The 6,330-nt window shown below is 36.5% G+C and overlaps 1 long non-coding RNA gene across 1 annotated transcript; it reads right to left on the minus strand.

Moving 5' to 3' along the window:
• Positions 1 to 4,604: 4,604 nt before the first annotated feature.
• LOC131253994 (uncharacterized) lies at positions 4,605 to 4,975 on the minus strand. The gene is made up of 2 exons (XR_009175411.1): positions 4,874 to 4,975; positions 4,605 to 4,751 (listed from the first exon to the last, which is right to left on the minus strand). It is a non-coding gene; the product is annotated as an uncharacterized LOC131253994 (long non-coding RNA).
• Positions 4,976 to 6,330: the final 1,355 nt, after the last annotated feature.

Consider the following 6,330-nt stretch of genomic DNA (forward strand, 5'->3'; position numbering starts at 1 on the left):
AACGGTGACTTAAATGAGGATGTTTATGTTGAACAACCTAATGGCTTTGAAGATCTCAAACTTCCTAATAATGTATACCGTCTTTAAAAGGCTCTCTATAGTATAAAACAAGCCCCAAGCGCGTTGTATGAAAAACTGACCAAATTTTTACTTAGTCAAAAATTTAAAATGGGGAGTGTCGATAAAACTCTATTTATCAAAAAATGTAATAAAGAAATGTTGATTGTTCAGATATATGTAGATGATATTATGTCACGTCCCAAACTCGAAAAATGGGCTCAAAAAATTTCTAATCACTAAATCCGGTGCCGACAGCCTCCGTAGTACCCCATTCTCGGCTCCCAACGACCCATATGCCAGATTCCGATCCTGGGATTCTACAATGAGGAGTTTTAATGTGAATTTTTTCTAAAAGAAGCATAACCACAAGTGTACCCAAATCATAAGAAGAACATCAACACCACATATCCACTAATATAAGCATTCGAGTACAATGCTGGAAGGGAAATACATAACTAACAAAAACTCCAAAGTGACCTGCCATAAGCTCCTGCCTCAATGCTGCTGCGATCTAACGACACCTGCATGCAAGAGTGGTACATAAGCTTATAGAAATCTTAGAGGATGGTGTAAGTGTTTGCACAAGATAAGTGCTAAGCAGACAAATATTAGAGTAAACAGAAATACTGGCAAATCCATAGATCATACAATATCAGAGTATGTAATGTAGATCGGCTATGCAAATGCAGAGTCATAGAGAGACAAATATCTGATGTCGAGGATGCAATGCAATATACAATTTCTGATGAACCACTATTACCATCATCCTCATCTAGGCTATATAAATGCAGAAATATATCAACCCAAATGCCATATGCCGCGGATGTAATGCAATATACAGATCCTGATGAGTCCATAATACCATTAACCTTATTCAGGATATGCAATACAGAAGCATAGTAAACCAAATGCTAGTGCTGAGGATGCGATATAATATGTATTGCGAATGAAATGACCAAGCTGGAGTGTGAAGTCGGGATGATAGTACGTAGTATCGCAAGCTATGGAGTTCATCCATACCTGACTTAGATAGCTGGAGACAATGTGGTAAACTCCTGATCTCAGGTTAGTCGCGTACCCAACTGAAATCATGGCCATTGCAAGGGTACACATAATGATCTACTTGTGCACCACCATCACAAGGGGATAGTGAATGAATGAATGAATGAGATGTTGAGTAGCAACTCCTACTTAGTAAGTCCACATATCAGTACCGTACATCTCTGGGATCATTGCCGGGGCCTAGTACACTCCACACTAGCTACCGCTTCCCAAGCTACGCAACCAAGTGAGTGAAAGAGACCTCACTACCCACCTACAAATATCGGCTTGTCGATAGTGGACCCATTCATGAGCTGGTTAAACTCAGCCTAGCTTACAACCCCCTCACTTGGGCGGATAAGGCCACACCCCATTCCAACCGACCACGACACAGTGGGAGACGTGACCTAATGGTACACATCCCTCATGCGCTCATGTATCCACTCGGTTTAGATGTTGGAGCATCTCCTGGCCAGAAAGGCTTAGGGACTTTCGCCCATGGACAACTAACGTTTCCAGATGCTCGAGCTAAACATTTTGGTGTCCCATCTGGCCATCCACGACATGTATGTGGAGGCCACAACCCTGATGTTCCTAGGATGATGTAACATCATATACTTTTAATAATCAGGTGTTACCATCTTAATCTAAATTTGCATATTTGTATGAAAATACACATAACCTACATGATTAACCATCATTTGATAAGTCACAACCTACCACTTAATCTCCACAGTTAGAATATCTAATTTTCCAACCAACCGTTAATTTAAAATAAAATAAAATGAAAGTGTAATAAATATATATATATATATAGATAAATTAGTTTGGAAAGGCCTATGATACAACTCCTAAAGATAGGACTAGTCATTTTATCATCGAAAGTCATTAAACATGTCGACCATCAAGCCAACAACATCTCGTAAAGTGATCCATAGCCTATTCACACTAATTAAACAATTTAGATGTTAAGTCAGGCATTAAAGTTCACTTAGGTGGATAGCAGAGCTACTAGGACTGTTAATGAGTGGTTTTTAAATCAATCTAACCACTTATTCACAATGTAAACCTTGTAACGGACCATGCATCGTTAAGTCTTAAAGCTTAAACCATCAGATCCATCATCCATTAGACCTGCAACACCTTGTCCATCAATATACAATTTGATCATGCTAATAGGACAATCTGACCATTAAGTCAACAGAAATACATATAAGGACTTAAAGTAATTTAGTAGGACTCACCCAAGCTTTGGATCTGGCTGATCCTTAAATTAAAGGCAATTAGTGGGCCCTCCAAAGTAAACAGACCGGGTGGATTTCCTTAAACAACTCAGTGGACCCCACTTTTGGATTGCATGTGCACACAACCCGTGTACACCCATAGTGCATTGGGTCTTCAACTGGATCAAACCAAGGTTGACCTGTCTATAACCAGGAAAAAGGAGAAATCCTCCTCTTTCCCGCCAGAGCCCGTATAAAACGGACGGTCGCCAGTTGATCAAGATAGGTCCCACCACGGTGATCATTGATTAAATCTGAACCGTCAATCAGGAGCGGCAGATGAATCTGACAAGGACCATTGAATTTTCCACACGAGTCACCCACACATGGGTGAGAAATTTCGTCCGCAAATAGTGCTTGGTGTGCACGATATTTCCAAAAACAGAAATTCTGCTTCGCCGCCAGTAAGCTGGCAACCCACACGGGATATCTCCCCTAAATCTTGTCCGTCCATCCAAAGAAATCCTAGCCATTGAAGGTAGGTTTTTGTAAAAAGAAAGAGAGAGAAAGGTGAAAAGTATATTCTATTTTAGTCTATTGGCAAAATCCCAGCCATCCACACACTACAACAAATGCGACTTTTAGCGGCGCTCACAAGCACCGCTATAAGTCCCAAAAAGCGCCGGTGATTCTATTATTGGCGCTAGTCAAGCGCCGATAAATGGGTATGTCGCTAAAAGTATTGGCGGCGCTAGGGAACTTCTAGCGGCGCCTTTCTGAGCGCCGATAATTGTATGTATTTTCAACGCGAAAAAGCGCCGCTAAAAATCACTTAGAGCGCCGAGAAAAGTGGTTTGTGGACACTTTTCCTTGCGAAAAAGCGCCGTAAGATTTCTACACAAGCGCCGGGAGAAGCCTTTGTATGGATTTGAGAGGCCCTAGCATCCAGTAATTTTTTTTTTATTATATATAATTCAATCAAAACCTGTATTTTTTAAATATTTGAAACATAAAAATGATGCAATACAAATAAAACTGAATATTAAACAAAATTTATATTACCACACAATAAAAAAATATATATTACAATAAATGGTCTTAAATGTAAATAAATAAATAAAAACAAATCCTCTATATGGTCTACTACAATAAATGGTCTTAAATGTAAATAAATAAATAAAAACAAATCCTCTATATGGTCTACTCCTAGCACGAGTGGCGTCAAAAGGCTGAATGTTCCCAGTGAGAAAAGAATACCAAACATAACAGAAAGAAAAAAGACAGAAAACTTGGAAAACTACTCCTTACAGTGAACTATTAATTTATCTGGAATTGTTCTAACAAGTTGGTCAGCTGCAAATTTCCAATCAACAATATGCCAGGACTACAACACTTCTTGTTTGAATATCAAACCTTTCAAATTTTCTATTGAACAACTTGTCAGCCCATCTGTCTCTGCTAATTCTGAATTATCTCTCTTTGTTCACAAAAAGAGCAGGCTGTTATTACAGAAAAAATATGGCTCAGCTGGATGCAATGTTAGTGATGATATACATGGATCAAGAAGGAAAACTTGCACTTACATATCTTATCAAATTCTGTGAAGGATCGTCCCTGAAACATAAAATTTCAAAACTTCAGTCATATGATCTGAAAGTTTCAGATTTTAACATGGGTAACATACATATGAAAATGCTAAAAATTTCAACATAAAGCAATTAGAGATTACACTGTCAACAGAATTTTGGATCAACCCACTTCTCAACCTGTAAAAATGCTGAAACATAATTCAATTGAAACCTGTATTTTTTTTTTTAATATTTGAAACATAAAAAAATGTTGCAATACAATTTAAACTAAATATTAAACAAAATCTATATTACTTCACAATAAAAAATATATATAATATTTTATATAATAAATTGAAAATGGTCAGGTTTTGCTACATGTATTTTCTAAGAGATGATAACTAAGATATAAGCAACAACACCATAGGTATTTTCTGAAAAAAAGGTGATCTAGTTGAAAAAAGATGCCTGGTATTTAGATATTTTATTCAACCTTGCCTGGTAGCAGTGCACCACACGGTCCAAAGATTGTATCAAGATTGATGTCAGGCAGGCACCTACTCACAAAACTTTTACCAATCAATCATGACAAAAGCATTACATTTTGATTAGTCTGATTTTTAGTTGTAGATAGAGAGACTGAAAAATACATTTAGATCCCAAGAATAGTTCATTTTGATTGATGCATGAGGACTGAATTTTAGTTATGATAGAACTGACTAACTAAAGCATTTGGTGAGAATTTCATTCAAAATGACGCAATACCCAAGCATTGGCACTTGCATTGGAACCACAGAATGTTCATGGTGGGACTTGACTGATGGATGGCTAGCTAGGATCTTAAGAAGGTGCTCCTCAGCTAGCAAGTATCAGCAGAAAACAGGTACTCAGAGGAATCATAACAAACAATCAGAGGAAAGGAAAAAAAAAATACTTCAAGAACCCCAAATAAAAAATATATTTATCAGTTTTTATAGTTACCCAGCCTAGTTGTCTTCATCAGCAGATACACACTGCAAGAAAGAAAAAATAAAAACAGGAATTCCAATTTTTCAACAGGAGAAATTTATTACAAAACGTTACAAAACGTTACAAAAACAGGTAGTTACTTTATAAAGAAGATAAGTATCAAATAGAGAACAGGGGTTCAGATGTTTCCAGCTGCTTTGCTATGCTTGAAAGAAGTTTCTCATTTAGTATACCCTCAAACATCAAGGAAAAAAAATTTAGAGAAAGGAACCTAGTAGCATACTTGTATAATGGAGTTAACCTGCATTACAAAGGAAGATGGGAGTAAGAGAATGTTTCTTTAGTGTCTGTCATTCCAAAGCTCTATATAGTTGCAGATAGAAGAGAATGTCATCTGTTAATCATTTTGTTAAAAATAAGAAAGATTACATGAAAGCTAAAAAAATTATCCTCGGTTCGATTGGGAATTCCAAGCAAATGGATTCCTTCCCAACTGTCACTGCTTTGAATTTTTTTTTATAAATAGGTACCTACACCATAGAATTCCATTCAATTCTTTCCCAATATCTAAAGAAATTTTATGGATTCAACAGAATCACATTTCTCATGCCCAAAGGCGACAAATAGAATCCTTCTCCAAGGATTTGGCTTTCTACAAAATCAAGTCTTTATGCCCTTTGAAGAAAAAAAGGTTTGCATCCATACAAAAATGCCACTAAATAGCATTACAATATCCAATTTCAAGATTTATATTTTCAGTAAGTAAGTGATATTGAGAAAAAATGTTTACCTGAGAACGCATATAGCAAGTGATTTTTGACATGTAAACCATCCAATGGACAGAACAATGGTTCACTCATGTGTGGATGGATCCATTTTTGGACACATTTTGGTCCCCAGAGAGAAATCAACATACACAAATTAACCTTGGGACAATCTGTTCAATGGAAACTAGTAACAAATTATTATACTAGCAATTGCAATTCAATCCAAACTTCAGCATGGCCATGGTATATTGAAAGCAGATATGAAAATTAAACTTAAGTTATTTTTAAACTTCTGAATTGCATATACCTTCCCAAGTATTGATAACTAGGCTCCAAATTGCAATTGAAGTGACTTTAAAAAAATAAAATGTAATTACAATTTGGTCATGAAAGGACATATTCAATAGTTGTTGCAATTCAATTCAATTACACATCCAAATGCACCCTTGGTGATTTTAATCACCTCATTCATGAAAATATAACCATAGTTAGAGGCCATGAGCCGATAGTCATGTGCCAATGCCAAAATGCAGCCTGTGCCAACTGCATGTCCTCTGTTTGGACAGTCACCTTGTATTAGAAACTAATTCCAAGATTATGAAATAAATGCAATCACTTGAACTTGGAAACATGTTAGAATTGGAGTTAGCTAGAGATAACAATTGTAATTTATCTCCAATGTAGAAATTCACCGAATTACTG

This window comes from Magnolia sinica, chromosome 8 (genome assembly GCF_029962835.1).
Source record: "Magnolia sinica isolate HGM2019 chromosome 8, MsV1, whole genome shotgun sequence".
In the NCBI taxonomy this organism is placed as follows: Eukaryota; Viridiplantae; Streptophyta; class Magnoliopsida; order Magnoliales; family Magnoliaceae; genus Magnolia; species Magnolia sinica.